Genomic DNA, 18142 nt, shown 5'->3' with positions numbered 1-18142 from the left:
GATAAATATCTAGTAGTTCAATTGTTGAGTTGTAAGGTAGTTCTAGTTTTAACTTTTTGAGGAACCTCCATGCTGTTTTCCGGAGTGGCTGCACCAGTTTGCATTCGCACCAACAATGTAAGTGTAAGAGTCCCCTTTCTCCACATCCTCACCAACATCTGTTGTTTCCTGACTTGTTCATTTTAGCCATTCTGACCAGTGTGAGGTGGTATCTCATTGTGGTTTTGATTTGTAGTTCCTGATGCCGAGTGATATGGAACATTTTTTCATGTGTCTGTTGGCCATCTGGATGTCTTCTTTGGAAAAATGTCTGTTTATGTCTTCTGCCCATTTCTTGGCTGGATTTTTTGTTTTTGGGTGTTGAGTTTGATAAGTTCTTTATAGATTTTTGGATACTAGCCCTTTATTGGATATGTCATTTGTGAATATTTTCTCCCATTCCATAGATTGCCTTTTAGTTTTGTTGATTGTTTCCTTTGCTGTGCAAAAGCTTTTTATTGCATTTTATTGCATGACTTTTTAATTTCCCCTTGTATATGTGGTTTAAAATGTCCTAGTCTTTAATCTCTGGATCCCAAAAGAAGAAAAGAGAAAAATGAAAGGAAGGAAAATGGGCATTTGTCCTTTAATCCCCTGTAAGTCACGTCAGCCAGTAGGGGAGGGGCTTACAACAATGCCACCCACCTCTCTGTCTGCACCTCTGTGCTCGGAAGCAGCGATCAGCAGTCAGAGAACAGATCTCCAATATTTGGAGGACAAGGTCCTTATTGCCCACTTAGTCTTCTGCAAGCCATGTGCACCCCACTCCTGGAACCTGTGAGCAGCTGGGGGCTCTGGGGCTAGGGGTGGGGGATGGGTAGCTACTACTATGATAAGAGCTGAAATTGACCGAAAATAACTGCAATTTATCATCCAAACCTTCCCCTGGAAATGGCAAGTTTTCATTAGACTCCAGAGTTCCAAAATAGTTACATCAGATAAATTCTACCATCGCAGTTGTTGTCTGGGTGGGGATAGAGATTCCTGGTGCTTCCTACACCACCATCCTCCCAGAATCAAGTTCTGTCTCTTAAGTTGGGTAGTGGCTACACAGTTTATTTATTATTTAGGTAATAATAAGGACAAATTAAGGACAAGTACATGGGATATATATTTTTTCTGTTCTTTGAAAAATTTTTACGTGATGAAAAAATTAATATTAAAATAATAAAATTTAATTCTAATAGCCTTTAAAAAAGACCAGGCAGCAATACTGTAAAGGATATAGAGGAAGGGATGATTATGGTAAAACTGCTGAAAGGTCTTTGTGTATTTTTTAAAGTAGAAGTATTGTTTAATTCAGTGCCTTGTTAAGTAAGGTATGGATGTTGAATTTAAATGTAAGCACTTAAAGTTTAGAAATAGGCTATGTAGCCAAAAGGGGAAATAAAGAAACTCAATTGATGAAATTCAGTACAGATATGAAGAGGAAAAAAAGTAAGAAAAAAGCAGTGGTAGACAGGAGTATTATATGAAAAGATCACAGTAATTCAAAATATATCAATTTCCACTATCAGTATAAGCATGCTGAACTAGCTAAAGGATTCCCAAACTCGCAGTTTGGATATTTTAAAAATCTATGTATAGCCTACTTATAAGAGTCACAGAAAAAAATGAAGATAGTAAAAAACTGAATATAATAGGATGTAAAGAAGAAGACCAGGAAAAGAATATGGGACAAATTTGATGTCCCAGCAAAAAAGCATTTCTTTGGGATAATGAGAATATAACTACAAAATGGTAAGAAAAGTTCATGCTTCTGAAATTGTATGCTCCTGATATAAAACTGAAAAATATATGAAGCAAAAATTGCTGGAGTTACAAGAAAAAATAACAGATCAACTATTTGGTGAGAGATTTTTAACTCACCGCTCTCATTGGTGGATAGATCAAAGGGATGGTAAGTAAGACACAATCAACAAGTTAAGTGAATGCAGAGAATAAGAATCCCACAGGAGACAAAGTGAAGAGTCAGAGTACCGGATGGGAGAAGGCACTCTCAGCATATATACATGTCACAAGGTTAGTCTCCAATATATAAGTAGCTTCTGCAAATAGCAAAGGAAAGGTCAAAAAGCCCTGTAAATAAATGGGCAACAAATAAGGACAGACAGTGCGCAGAGGACAAGGCCCAAGTAGCAAATGAATCTGTGGATAGATATCAGCCTCACTCATTGTAATGGGCTGAGTTTTGTCCACTCAAAATGAATGTGTTAAAATCTTAACCCCCATTATCTCAGGAGGTGACTGTATTTGGAGATAGGGCCTTTGAAGAAGTAATTAAGGTTAAATTAGATCATTAGGTTGGGGTGGTATCCTGATAAGATGAGGAGATCTGGAAACAGACATGCACAAAGGGATGACCACAGGAGGACATAGAGAGAAGACCATGTACATGCCAAGGGGAGAGACCCCAGAGGAAGCTAGTTCTTTCTGCACCTCCATCTCAGACTTCTCACCCTCTAAATCATCAAAGAATACGTTTCTAGTGGTTAAGCCACCCAGTATGCAGTATTTTGTTAAGGTAACCCTACAAACTAATACACTCTTAACCATGAAACGCCTGTTAAAATTACATTGAGAACATTTCACAACCAAAAGGTTGGCCTCGAAACTGCAGTGCTTAATGACATCAAGTGATTTGTAAGGTGTGGGAAAGCAGAGAATTTAATGTCAGTTTTATTGAGGTATAAGATCTGCGAAGAGGGCGCCTGGGTGGCTCAGTCATTGAGCGTCTGCCTTGGGCTCAGGTCATGGTCCCAGGGTCCTCGGATTGAGCGCTGCATCGGGCTCCCTGCTCCACAGGAAGCCTGCTTCTCCCTCTTCCACTCCCCCTGCTTGTGTTCCCTCTCTCACTGTGTCTCTGTCTGTCAAATAAATAAATAAAATCTTTAAAAAAAAAAAGATCTGTGAGGAAGTACACAAATTGTGTCCGCCTTGATTTTCACCTGTGAATGCACCTTGATTCCTCACTTAGAACACCAGCCCTCCAGAGTCCTGTTTGCCTTTCTAGTTATTGCCCCCTTCCTCAAAGGCAACCACTTTGGGGACTTTTGATGTCAAAAATTAAATTTGCTTGTTTTTAAATTTTTCATGAGCAGAATCATGTGCTTACTCTTTCTTGCTCCTTTCTCTTAATATTATATCTGTGAGATCCATTTATTTCGTTGTGTGTAGCAGTATTTCTGTATATATATATATATATATATATACTCTATTGTTTATTTGTACATTCTTCTATTAATGGACTTTTAATCAGAATTTAAAAAGCGAGAATGTTTCCCATTATTGGCATTTACACTCTTGCTATGAACATTTTGGTGCATCCATTTTGATACAGATAGGTGAACATTTTTCTGGGTACATATGAAGGAATGAAATTGCTGGATCTTTGGGCATATGTATGTTCAACTCGAGTAGGTACCGCCAAGTAGTTTTCCAGTTTACACTACAATCAGTAGTATGAGTAGTACCTATTTTTTTTTCTAAGATTTTTTTAAGCTTTAGCCTTATATTTAGGTGTGTGATCTATTTTGATTTAATTTTTGTGTATGGTGTCAGGTAAGCGTTCAGCTTCATTCTTTTGCATGTGGATATTCAGATGTTCCAGCATGACTGTTGAAAAGACTTTTCTTTCCTATTGAATTATCTTAACAATCTTGCCAAAATCAATTGATTGTAAATATAAAGGCTTACTTCTGGACTCTCAGTTCTGTTCCATGGATCTACATGTCCATCCTTAGACCAGTACTGTGCTGTCTTGGTTACTGTAACTTTGTAGTAAGTTCGAAATTGTTAGGGTGAGTCCCTTAACTTTGTTCTTTTTTAAAAAAGTTTTTAGTTATTATGTGTTTCTTGCATTTCCATATGAATTTTAGTATCAGCTGGCAATTTCTGCAAAAACTGTAGCTAGAATTTTGATAAGGGTTGCACTGAATTAATAGATGAATTTAGGGAGTATTGACCTCTTGATATTTAGTCTTTTGATCCATAAACATTCCCATTTTTTGTGTCTTACTTAATTTCTTTAAATGATGTTTGATAGCTTGCAATTATAAAAGTCTTGTATATTTTTGTTAAATTTATTCTTAAGTGTTGTAATCATTTTTATGCTATTGTAAATGAAATCGTCTTCTTAACTTCCTTTTTAGATTGTTCATTTCTACTATGTAGAAATCCATTTCAGTTGTTGTCTCTTGATTTCTGTTTCATGTGACCTTAGTGATTCCATTCAATCTGAAAGGATTTTTTTTTGTAGATTCTTTAAATTTTTCCATATAAAATATCAGTTAATTCGTGAATGGAGATAGTTTTACTTCCTTTCTAATCTAGATATAATTTTTTCTTTCCTAATTGCCTTGACTAGAGCTTCAGTACAGTGCTGAATAGAAGTGGTGAGAGTTCACACCAGTCAGAATCGCTAAAATTAACAAGTCAGAAACAACAGATGTTGGCAAGGATGTGGAGAAAGGGGAACCCTCCTACACTGTTGGTGGGAATACAAGCTGGTGCAGCCACTCTGGAAAACAGTATGGAGGTTCCTCAAACAGTTGAAAATAGAGCTACCATACGACCCAGCAATTGCACTACTTTGTATTTACCCCAAAGATACAAAGGTAGTGATCCAAAGGGGTACGTACACCCCAATATATATAGCAGCAATGTCCACAATAGCCAAACTATGGAAAGAGCCAAGATGTCCATCGACAGATGAATGGATAAAGAAGATGTGGTGCATGTACACACACACACACACACACACACACACAGAGAGAGAGAGAGAGGAATATTATGCAGCCATCAAAAGAAAATGAAATCTTGCCATTTGCAACGACGTGGATGGAACTAGAAGGTATTATGCTAAGCGAAATAAGTCAATCAGAGAAAGACAAGTATCATATGATCTCACTAATATGAGGAATTTGAGAAACAAGGCAGAGGATCATAGGGGAAGAGAGGAGAAAATGAAACAACATGAAACCAGAGAGGGAGACAAACCATAAGAGACTCTTAATCTCAGGAAACAAACTGAGGGTTGCTGGAGTGGTAGGGGGTGGGAGGGATGGGGTGGCTGGGTGATGGACATTGGGGAGGGTATGTGCTGTGGTGAGCGCTGTGAATTGTATAAGACCGTTGAATCACAGACCTGTAGCTCTGAAACAAATAATATATGTCAAAAAAAAAAAAAAAGAAGAGGAAGATAGTAGGAAAGGGAAAAATGAAGGGGGGGAAATTGGAGGGGGAGATGAACCATGAGAGACTATTAACTCCGAGAAACAAACTGAGGGTTCTAGAGGGGAGGGGGTGGGAGGTTGGGTTAGCCCGGTGATGGGTATTAAAGAGGGCACGTATTGCATGGAGCACTGGGTGTTATACACAAACAATGAATCATGGAACACTACATCAAAAACTAATGATGTAATGTATGGTGACTAACATAACATAATAAAATAAAATTTTAAAAAAGTGGTGAGAGTTGACATCCTTATTCCTTTTTTTTTTTAATTTAAATTCAACTAGCCAACATGTAGTACATTATTCCTTATTTTTTAAAGGGAAAGCATTCAGTTTTGCCCTCCTAAGTCTGATTTGATTGTGTGTTTTTGTTTTCTTTCTTTCTTTCTCTTTCTTTCTTTCTCTCTTTCTTTCTTTTTCTTTCTTTCTTTCTTTCTTTCTTTCTTTTCTTTTCTTTTCTTTTTCTTTCTTTCTTTTTTTCTTTCTTTTGTAGATGCCCATTATCAGATTGAGGAACCTCCATTCTCTTCCTAGTTTGTTGATTATTTTTTATCATGAAAGAGTATTGAATTTTATCAAATTCTTCTGTAGATATTGAGATGATCATATTCTATTAACATGGTATCTTACACTGATTTTTGTGTATGAAAACCTTGCATTTATACCATAAATCATACTTGGTCATGATGTATAATTGTTTTATATGTTGCTAAATTCTCATCACAGTATCTTGAGGATTTTTGCGTCTATAAAGGAGATCTGTCTATAGTTTTCCTTTCTTGTGATGTCTTTGTCTGAGTTTGATATCAGGATAAAACATGCCTCCTGCAACGAGTAGGATTATTCTGTGCCCATAACAGAGACAAAAGGATTAAAAAGATAATAATTCTTCTATTTTTTGAAAGAATTTGCAAAGGATTGGGGGCACCTGCGTGGCTCAGTTGTTAAGCATCTGCCTTCGGTTCAGGTCATGATCCCAGGGTCCTGGGATCGAGCCCCGCATCAGGCTCCCTGCTCCGTGGGAAGCCTGCTTCTCCCTCTCCCACTCCCCCTGTTTGTGTTCCCTCTCTCGCTGTGTCTCTCTCTGTCAAATAAATAAAATCTTAAAAAAAAAAAGAATTTGCAAAGGATTATTGTGGGTTGGTTTTGTTGTTGTTGTTTGTTTTTGTTTTTGTTTTTGTTTTGAGAGAGAGCCGGGGAGGAGCAGGAGAGAGAGAATCTTAAACAGGCTCTATGCCCAGTGCTAGACTCGAGGCTCAATCTCACAACACTGAGATCATGAACTGAGCCAAAATCAAGAGTCCAACGCTTAACTGACTGAGCCATCCAGGTGCCCCAGCAGAGGATTGTTGTTGATTGTTCTTTAAATGTTTGGTAAAATTCACAGTGAAGCCATATGAGTCTGAATTTTTTGTGGGTAGTCATTATTACTATTGTTAATTTAATTTCCTCACTTATTAAAACTCTAATCAGACTTCTATTTCTTTTTGAATAAGTTTTTATAGTTTACATATTTCTGTGAATTTGTCCATTTCATCTAGGTTATCTGATTTGTTGACATAAAATGATTTATACTATTCTCTTATAATCTTTTTATTTCCATAAGGTTGGTAGTGATGTTTCTTCTGTCATTCCTAATTTAATGCTTTGTCTCTTTTTCTTTCCCTCCTCATTCTAGATAAGGTTTGCAATTTTCTTGCTCTCTGGAAGAACCAACTCTTGGTTCTGCTATTTTTCTTTACTGTTTTTCTATCTCCTACTTCATTAAATTCTGCTCTAATCTCTATTATTTCCTTCTGCTGGTTTGGAGTTTATTTTGCTTTTCTTTTTCCATTTTCTTAAAGTAGAAGCTTTGAGATTTTTGTTCTTTTTTAACATAGATGTTTATTAACTAAACAGTGCTTGAGCTGCATCCCACTTTTTATGTTGCAGTTTTGTTTCCACTCATCTCAAAATATTTTCTGTTTATAACTTTAAAAACAATTTTCATTGTGATTTCCTCATTGATCCACTGGCTGTTTAGGATTATGTTGTTTAATTTCCACAAATTTGTGAATTTTCAAAGTTTTCTTCTTCATCATCATGGAACATACTATACAATTTCAGTCATTTTAAGTTTACTGAAACTTGTTTTATGGTCTAACACATGGTCTATCCTGGAGAATGATTCATGTGTACTCGGAAGGATGTATATTTGTCTATTATTGGTTGGGGTGTTCTATCTGGTAGTGGGGCTTTTGTCTTTGTTCTTTGGGATGTAATGCAGTTCAAGTCTTCTATTTCTTTATCTTTTTCCTACTTTTTCTATCCACTGTTGAAACTGCGATATTATAGTTTCCAACTGTGACTGTTAGTTTGATAATTTCTTTCTTCAGTCCTGTCAGTTTTTGCTTTGTTTTCGGACTCTGCTTTTAGGTACATAGTTATCTATAATTGCTGTATCTTCTTGAATGAGTAGCCCTTTTATCATTATAAAATATATATATTTTTGTATCTGGTAACAATTTTTCTCTTGAAGTCCATTTTGTCTGATAATAGTATAGTCACTACAGATCTCTTTTGGTAACTGTTTGGATGCTAAATCTTTTCCCATTATTTTACTTGAAGCTTAATTATTTCTTTGAATTTAAAGTGTGTCTCTCCTGCAGCACATGTTTTATTGGGTCGATGATATTTGTGTGTTAAAAAGTGTTCTGAGTTGCTAAAAAAAAATAAAGTGTATCTCTCGTAAACAGCATACAGTTGGATCATTTTAAAAAAATCCAATGCACCAATCTCTGCCCTTTTAAAAAATATTTGACAGAGAGAGAGAGAGAGAGAGCATAAGCAGGGGGTAGTGGCAGAGGGAGAGGGAGAAGCAGGCTTCCCACTGAGCAGAGAGCCCGATGCGGGACTCGAACCCAGGACTCTGGGACCATGACCTGAGCTGGAGGCAGATGTTTAACTGACTGAGCCACCCAGGTGCCCCTAATCTCTGCCTTCAGCTGCATTATTTAGTCTATTTACATTAATGTAATTACTGATAAGATAGTATTTGCATGTGCCACTTGGCTATTTTTTCTATATGTCTTATGATTTTTCCCCTCATTTCTCCATTCCTGCTGTCCTCTATGTAATACACATATTTTCTAGTATATTTTTTAAAATTTTTATTGTCATTTCTTTAACTATATTTTTTAGTTATTTTCTTATTGGTTACCTTGGGGTTAACAATATTTTATTTTTTTATTGTTTTTTAAAGATTTTATTTATTTGAGAGAGAGAGAAAGCACATGGGGGGGAGGGTCAGAGGGAGAAGCAGACTCCCTGCCGAGCAGGGAGCCCGATGCGGGACTCGATCCCGGGACTCCAGGATCATGACCTGAGCCGAAGGCAGTCGCTTAACCAACTGAGCCACCCAGGCGCCCTTGAGGTTAACAATATTTTAAATGGAAACAATCCCGTGTGTGTGTGTGTGTGTGTGTGTGTGTGTGTATTTTGGTAATTTTTATTTTGATTTAGTTTCAAAGTTAGAGAAACTGCAAAAATATTACAAAGAATTGTGTATGTTTTAAACATATCCCCAAATTGTGAAAATCTTGCCCCATTTTTATTCTCCATGTGGATTTTTTTCCATATTTTTGTCTGGAAATCAAAGGCATTTTTATTTTTTATTTTATTTTTTTATTTTTTAATGTCTCTTTTTATTATTATTAACACATCATGTATTATTTGTTTCAGGGATAAAGGTCTGTGATTCATCAGTTTTACACAATTCACAGCACTCACCATAGCACATACCCTCCCCAGCGTCCATCACCCAGCCACCCCATCCCTCCCACCCCCCTCCACTCCAGCAGCCCTCAGTTTGTTTCCTGAGATTAAGTCTCTTATGGTTTGTCTCCCTCTCCGGTTTCATCTTGTTGCATTTTTTCCTCTCTTCCCCTATGATCTTCTGCCTTGTTTCTCAAATTCCACATATCAGTGAGATCATATGATACTTGTCTTTCTCTGAATAACTTATTTCGCTTAGCAAAATACCCTCTAGTTCCATTCACGTTGTTGCAAATGGCAAGATTTCATTTTTGCATAATATTCCATTTTGTGTATATATATATATATATATATATATATATATACACACCTCATCTTCTTATCCATTCGTCTGTTGATGGACATCTAGGCTTTTCCATAGTTTGGCTATTGTGGACATTGCTGCTATGAACATTGCGGTGCAGGTGCCCCTTTGAATCACTAAGTTTGTATCCTTTGGGTAAATACCTAGTGCAATTGCTGGGTCATAGGGTAGCTCTATTTTCAACTGTTTGAGGAACCTCCATACTGTTTCCCAGAGTGGCTGCACCAGCTTGCATTCCCACCAACAGTGTAGGAGGGTTCCCCTTTCTCTGCATCCCCACCAACATCTGTCGTTTCCTGACTTGTTAATTTTAGCGATTCTGACTGGTGTGAGGTGGTATCTCATTGTGGTTCTTTGTGTGTTTTTTGAGAACTAAAGTTCTCAATTTTAATCAAGTCTAATTTTCCAGTGTATTCTTTTTTTTAACTTAATTTAATTTTATTACGTTATGTTAATTACCATACATTACATCATTAGTTTTTGATGTAGTGTTCCATGATTCATTGTTTGCATATAACACCCAGGGCTCCATTCAATACTTGCCCTCTTTAATACCCATCACTAGGCTAACCCATCCCCCCCCAATGCATTCTTATGATTAGTGCTTTTATTTTTTATTTTTTTAAAGATTTTATTTATTTATTTGACAGAGAGAGAGCACAAGTGGGGGGGGGCAGAGGGAGAGGGAGAAGCAGGCTCCCCACTGAGCAGGGAGTCTGATGTGGGACTCAATCCCATGACCCTGATGTCATGACCTGAGCCAAAGGCAGACGCTTAACCGACTGAGCCACCCAGGCACCCTGATTAGTGCTTTTAATATCCTGTATAGAAATTTTTGTCTACCCTGAAGTCATGAAGATCTGTTTTTTTTTTTCCTAGAAGTTTCAGGGTTTTACATTGCACCTTTAGATCTGTAATCCAATTGAAATGGTACTTGTATACGATGTGTGGTGTTTGTTAGAATTAATTTTTCTCCATAAGGATATCCAATTCCAATTGATATAGAACCATTTGCTGAGAAGACCTTCCACTTGCCACAGGTTAAAACGACCCTCCTTTTACAAAATAAGTCAAGAGCCTGCCTATCAGTAAGCTATTTTTTTTGGTGACTGTTTGCTCCTTAGTGAAATAGGTATAACTGTGTACTACTCTGGAGTTATTATAAGGATTGTAAGAGTAAGCATGTGGTACATGTCCATGTGAATCAGTTGGTATGTTTGCTATTAGAATGCTAGCTTTATTCATTTTTCACTCATTCTTTTTTTACTTGGAATTTTTATTTTTTTTTAACACGAGAAAAATCTTTTTTATTTTTTTATTATGTTCAGTTACTGGGAAACAAACTGAGGGTTTCAGAGGGGAGGGTGGTGGGGGGATGGGGTAACAGGGTGATGGGTATTAAGGAGAGCACGTGTTGTAATGAGCACTGGGCATTATTCACTCATTCTTATAATCAGCATGCTTAAAGTCTCCTGTGTTCTACTTACTATGCTAGTTGCTTAGTTCACTTTAGGCAATCCCATGGAGAACAGGAACATGGTTTCTGTTCTTTATGTACATTATCCAAAGCACCTAGATCAGTGTCTGACATATAGTTGGTGCTCAGTGAATATTTGTTTAATAAATTACCTTGCACATGTAAGCACAAGAAGAAATATATTGAGAACCTCATTGCAGCATTACTTATAACAAGGAAAAAGCAAAAACAATGTATACACGGTAATATGATATAGAATGATATATTAAAAATGGTTCAAATAATAATGAGGTATAAATGAGTCAGACATCACAGCTTCCAGATACATGAAACACAAATTGATAGAGCTGAAAGGAGAAACAAAAAAATCCACAATTATCACTGGGGACTTTGACGGTCATTCCTAGCCGCCATTGATAGAGCTTATAGTTAGAAAGTCAGTGAAGATGTAAGAACTGAAGCATGATCAGTCAATAATACCTGACATGTATAGATCATTTCACCCAGTAACAGCAAGATGTACTTGTTTTCCCAATGCCATGGAATATTCATATAGGTATACCAATTCCTGGGCCACAAAACAAACCTCAGCAAATTTTAAAAAATGAAATCATGACAAAGCATGTTCTTTGCCCATAACAGAAACAAAGTAGAAATAAATAACAGAAGGTCAACAAGAAAATTTCCAAATACTTAGAGATTAAGCACAAATTTCTAATAATTCTTGGGTCAAAGAAAAAGCCTCAAAAGAAATAAAGATAAATACGTGAATGAAAAGGAAAACAACATATCAAAATTTGTGGAATTCAGCTAATGCAGTGATGATGGCGTTGATAGCTCAAAATGCTTGCACTAGAAAAGGGGAAAGGTCTCAAATTAACAATCTAGTTTTGATCTCAAAAAACTAAGAGAAAAATAAACCCAAAGCAAGAAGAAAGAAGGAAATAATCAAGAGTAGAATCAATGAAATTGAAAATGGGAGAGCGATAGAAAAAAAAATCAGTCAGCTGATTCTTCAAAAAAAATTAAAAAACTTGATAAGCCTCTGGCAAAACTGACAAACAGAAGCTGAGAGAAGACACAAGTCATAAATATCAGAAGTAAAACAGAGACTATCACTCCAGGTCCTGCAGCCCTTAAAAGGATAATAAGGGAGTACTATGAACAATTTTAAACTCATAAATTTGACAACTTAGAAGAAATGGACCAATTCCTCAAACCTACGAACTATCAAAACTGAACCAAGGAAAAAAAATTAACCCAAATAATCCTATAACTTAATAAATGGAATTCAAAATTTAAAATCTCCTGAAAACAAAAGTCCATTCCCAGATGGTTTCCCTGGAGAATTCTATCAAATATTTAAGGAATTAACACCGATTTTTTTATACAGTCTCTTCCAGAAAACAGAAGAGAAGGAAATGCTTCCCAGTTCATTTTATGGAACATGAATTACTCTGACACCAAAAACAGATAAGGGTAGTACAGTAAGAGAGAACTACAGACCGATATTTCTCATGAGTGCAGACATATACGGGAAGCCCTTCATAGTGTGAATTACCATTATTCACTTCCCATTCTTCTATCCAATGCCCCTTTTTAAAAAAATGCAAGTTATATGAAAACAATGAATCATGGATCACTATATCAAAAAACTAATGATGTATGGTGACTAACATAACATAATAAAATTAAATTTTTTTAATTTAAAAAAAGAAAATGGCAAAAAAAAATGCAAGTTATACATTTCTTTCGGAATTCAGCCCAAGGGGGAAGGTTTGGCTTCATCTCATACATCCACACAGTGAGGGCTGGGTTGTCCATCCTGCTCTGCCCATTGCTTGCTTGCACTGGGACGGTCAGAGCTGCCATTCCACGTGCACAGTTTGTCCAGGTGAATGGTACATGTACTACTCCATTATTCCACATTTTTCCTGTCTTTTCCATCAGTCTTACTTTGTTAACCACCGCAAACCCTTTAGAAGCATGCAGGATACAAATTAAATAAAACCATTAAGCCACAAGAACAGTGCTCTGCATTTACAAAGACAGACACACTTTACGGTCTGCAAAGGCCTGCTGCATAGCTGAGCTTGCTTGAGCTTGCATTTCACCTTTGCCTGGTCCTCGGAGTGCTCCTCCCCCAAACTGCCTGGTGCTGGGGAGCTGGATGGTGTTTGAGAGTGTCCCCTTGCTGCCACTTGGCCTGTAGAAGGCACATGGAAGCCAACCAGCAGCACTGACTTCTGGGAAGGTGACAAGGACAGAATCAGCCTGATGTGGAGAACAATGAGGGCCAGGACGTATGAATGGCTTGAGCACTTCTGTGGCTCATTCAAAAAAAATTTTTTTAAAGGTTATTGTGAATATTATTAAAGACTTCTATGTATCAAGTACAATTCAGGCTTGATAACCTCCTTGTTATTTGTACAATATGAGCTGACGGAAGGCCCAGCATCCCATTATTGGATTTCTGAGCCTAAGAGGGTATTTTTAGCTGTTCTGTTGCTGCGTGTTCAATCTCAGAGAATCACTGGCCGTGAGTGTGGTCGGTGAGCCCTCCTCTCTATCTGCTCCCCCTTGGAGATTGGATTGCACAGGAAATGGTCCAAGAGATGCTCACCTCCTTGTCCCAGCAGGTGCCACACAATAAGGACACAGGAGGTGAATGTCGGAGACACGTGGCTTGTCCCACCTGCCGGGGCTTCCAGAGGACTAACCCACAGGGCATCTTCTGGCTTGGCTCCTTTTGCCCAGGGAAGAAAAGTGGAGAAAGGCATGTGTTTCAAATGGCTGAGTGGTGCCATGCTGCTGGAGCACGAAGAAGGGCTTACGATTTCCTGCATGAAATGCCCTTTTTTTCCCATGCCTCCCCTGCCACTGACAATACGTGGTTGGCTGGCAGCTTCCTGGCACCAGGTGTGAGCAAGTTGAGATGAAGTAAGAGCGGGAGCTGGACCAGGTGTTCTGACTCAGAGTTCCCCCTGGACACAGTACCTCTCTCATATGTGCCCATGTGTCTTCTCACACGTGCTTAACATGGCTTGCCTTTAGTGTGCAAGCCTCCTGAGGCTGGTTCTAGAGGATAAGATGTGTTATTGAAGAAGGGGCCTCACCTGGACTGGGCACCAGTCAACCTCTCTTGACCTTGGTTTCCTCCATTGGAAAAATGAGAGGCATAATGCCCACCTTGCATGGTTAAATGGGATAAGTGCTGAGGGATGATGGGAGGTCTGTGGATAGCACCCCTCCTTCCCACCTGAGTCTGGGACCACTCAAGAGATGCCATGGGACTCAGACACATGGGGGTGAAAGTATCAGCTTTGTTGCACACAAAGTTGATTGAAGAACTTGGCTTTAGTTCTGCACTCAAAGGGCTTGCTAACACTTCAGCTTTGAAATGGAATCACCCTAAGGATATGGGCTCACCTGCAAGTCTCCTCTCCACTGGCCAGGCCCCTCGCCATGGCAGGGAGTGGACTGAGTACCAGCCCTCTATGGGCAGATCCAGAAGCCTGGTGGGAACCCTGAGGGGGCTGAACTAAGCATACTGGCAGCTCCTTCCAAACATCAGACAGGTCACTTCTGCATGAGTGAGGCTATGGAGGGAGGCTGGGAGAGTCACTCTCAGACCAATGAGAGTCCTGGTCTCTGCAAGGAGAGGAGGCCAGATGAAAAGGAGGCTCCCATCAGCAATGAGATCGACAAATGCAGAGGCCAGTGCCCATAGAGCTTTGCGTCCTGTCACTCCTCCACCGCCCCCCTCTCCTTCCACTCTGCCTTCCCCCTCACCCCAGCCTCCTGTAGAGGGAGTAACGGACTAACATGCCTCACAGGCCGTGGGTACTTTTGACCCATTCATTCCTGAGTGTGGGGTGCTCTGGGGAATGTGCTAAATGCAAGGAGACAGTGCCAAAAAAAACCTAGTCCCTGTGCACAGAGAGATGCCCGGCTGGTGGGGGAAGAGACCAGGAGAGAAAGGATCCCTGTGCCACGAGGAAAGTGCTGCTAGAGCCTCAGGCAGGGATTCTTGCTTCTGGAAATGGGTTATCTTGGTTCAACTCCCAGCTCTACCATTGCCTGGGAAATGTTCTTTAATCTCAGGGTCCAGATCTGTCGAAGACACCTCCTACAAATACCTACCTCGAAAGTAGGCACCTTATCAACACTATTATATTGAAGGATACCAGGGACCAAAAAAAGTGTTACCCAACTCAGTCTTCCAGGGTTAGGGAGGGCTTCTAAGAGCAAGAGCATGAATCTAAACCAGGGTTTCTCAACCATGGCACTGTGGACATTTGGGGCCGGGTCTTTCTTTGTGTGGGGGCTGTCCTGTGCCTTGGAAGAGGCTTAGCAGCATCCTTGGCCTCTAGATGCCAGTAGCGTCTCTCCCGGTTGTGACAACCAAAAGTGTCTCCTGACGTTGTTAAATGTCCCCAGGAGAGCAGCGCTGCCCCTGATTGAGAAGCATGATCCACACTGAGAAGGGAAGGGTGGACGAGAGCAGAGAGGTGGGAATAGGGGATGTTATAAGTGACCTGGTGACCATACCGAGCTCCTTGGGAATGTAAGGTCCACGTCCAGGGTGAAAAATGGATTCGCAGGAATGGATTATCCAGGGTACTGGTCATGGCACATGACATCAAACTCCAGCCCCCTTCTGATTGTCCCAAACCCAGGTGAACCATCTAGGACAACTTCTTCCACAGCATCCCAGCTTCTGGCATGGGGCAGGGGTGTGGTCGAAGCCTGCTGAGCATTTGTGGGTGAGCTCACATTGGTGACGTGGCCCCTGCGGCGTTCACCGTGTGTCCTCTCCATTTATCTTTTCATGAAGAAAGCTCATCCGTGAGCAGGACACCAGACCACTTTCCTTTCCCCCACGTAGCACTGCTTTTACAGGCTTGGAATTTGATGTCTTCAGTGTATATTGAAGAACATCATACCAAAAAAAAAAAAAAAATCCCTGTTAAAAAATCCCATGTTACTCTGTGTAGAGCTATTTTTTGTAGATCATTGTTTGCCAAATTACAAAATGCCATCTTTGTAAGAAGCTAGTGGGAGAAATTTCCTTCTGGCTTCAGTACCAGGAATAATCATGCTTTTCCTAAACAATTGGGGATTTTTTTTCCACATTGACCCTGAATCATAAAGCTGATCATGTTTCTCACTTTATTCTGGTTGCTGGGAAGGTTATGTTTGCATTTATGGCCTATTTCAGGCAAGCTCTTTGAGCATGAATGGGAGTATTTTTGCCTGCTTACATTTTCTTGAATTCCCTCTTTATTCTTTGACCTACTCTATGGCATATTTATTTTTAATTTTATTAAGTTATATGTATTTTGCAAATAACTTTTAATGCTTTTTGGAAAAAGATTGGAAATTAGTTAAAAAAAATGTCTTACACCAGACATTGGGTTCTTTGTGCTGGTCTGTTTTGATGTCCAGGCCAGGACTGATACCTTCCAAACTCCTGAACTTCTTTGATGTTGGAAGGAGAGCCTAATTGCCCAAATTTCTCCATGGGTTGGCATTATGACGATAGAATATAGATTTCTCACTTGTGGTCTTCATCATTTCCATGACAATGTGCAGCATTATCATGAGAACACACTTATAATTCCAGTCCAAGAAGAGGCAAAAGGAACAATGGCACAAAGCTTTGGAATAGCGCAAAACTGCGGAGATAGATGAAAGGTCATTCTCTGTTCTCTGATAACAGTATTGATTCTCCTTGGGGATGTAGAGTCCATGGCCCAGGGCAAAAACAAAATGGATCTGCAGCAAGAGAAAGCCACAACCTGACTTATTGCTTCAATTATTGTTCTCTTTGCATTTTGGATTTCCTCTTTAGAATTCATTCTGGTCTGCAAGTTTCTCTCCTAAAAATTCATGTTGCTCCTCCACAGAGTTCTGGTGGAATATTGAATGAGATACCCTTTGACAGTCTAGCTGTGAATTAGGGTGCAGAACTCACTGGTTATTAATGTAATGTTTCAATAGTCTTTCAAGTATTAGAATACAAATTGGGCATCTGTAGGAGGCATTTATAGCTGATTCCTGTGGTTCCTTTCTGAGCATCTGAACACTTTCCCCCAGTAGCAAATATGTGGAAAGATGTATCAGATGAGTCTTTCGGCTCCCAATGACAGAAACACTGTGTCAAGTAACTGAGGTCAGAAAGCAGAGTCTTTTGCCCATGAAAACACAAAGTTCAGGCTTCTGCCCAGGCTGGAGCCAGCACCTAGGACAGGGCCCCTCTGTGTGTGTGTGTGTGTGTGTGTGTGTGTGTGTGTGTGTGTGTGTGTGTGTGTGTGTGTGTGTGTGTGTTTAGCTCAGTCGGCTTGACATTTTGCAATGCTGAGATTCTACTTTACAATTGTGTAACACCATTCTGAGGTTCATATGTTGGCTCTTCAATCCTTAGGAAGCCTAAATGCGTTTTTATAAAAACGAACTAAGTACTGGGTCAGTTCTCTAGGACTGAAAAGAAAAAAACAAACAGAAGAACCAAAAAAACAAAACAAAACAAAACAAAAATCCCTCCCAACCTCCGTGGCTTAAAACACAGCTGTTTCATTATCTTGTGTTCTGTGTGCTGACTGGGCTTGGCTGGGCAGTTTTCTGCTCTGCGTGATGTCAGCTGGAGCTACAGTGTCTTCCAGTACCCGAGTCGGCCCGCTACCATGGCGGCCAACTATTGCTGGTTGTCCCTGGCGGCTCAGCCAGGGCTGTTGACGGCAGCTCCTTTGTTTTCCTTTTCATGGCCTCTCCATGGGGCTTGGGCTCTAGCTGGGTCCTGGGAGGCAGTTTAAGTAGAAACTTCCAGTTCTCTTGAGGCCTGGGTGTGGACTTGCCAGAGCATCACTGCATTCAGGGGATGCAGAACCAAGCTCTATGTGGGGAGTGGCATGTGGGGTGAGGGAACCGAGGAATGTTGGGGCAGGGGATGCAGCTTTGGAGGCTACCTACCACAAGTCCTGAAAACACCCCATTAAAGCAGTTACTAAAGATAAAGTGATATATACAATGGAATAGTACTCAGCCGTCAAAAAGAATGAAAGTTTGCCATTTGCAACAACATGAGTGGAGCTAGAGGGTATTCTGCTAAGCAAAATAATTCAGTCAGAGAAAGACAAATACCGTATGATTTCACTCATATGTGGAATATCAGAAACAAAACAAATGAGCAAAGGAGGGGAAAAGGAGAGATAAATCAAGAAACAGACCTTAACTCTAGAGAACAAACTGATGGTTACAGAGGGGAGGTGGGT

The 18142-nt window shown here is 39.6% G+C and overlaps 1 protein-coding gene across 4 annotated transcripts in view; it reads left to right on the top strand.

The window, feature by feature from the left end:
• Nucleotides 1-18142, top strand: part of STK32B (serine/threonine kinase 32B) — a 409845-nt gene that overhangs the window by 266394 nt on the left and 125309 nt on the right. The window lies entirely within an intron of this gene.

This window comes from Zalophus californianus, chromosome 2 (assembly GCF_009762305.2).
Source record: "Zalophus californianus isolate mZalCal1 chromosome 2, mZalCal1.pri.v2, whole genome shotgun sequence".
In the NCBI taxonomy this organism is placed as follows: domain Eukaryota; kingdom Metazoa; phylum Chordata; class Mammalia; order Carnivora; family Otariidae; genus Zalophus; species Zalophus californianus.
This window is presented reverse-complemented; position numbering and strand designations above follow the sequence as displayed.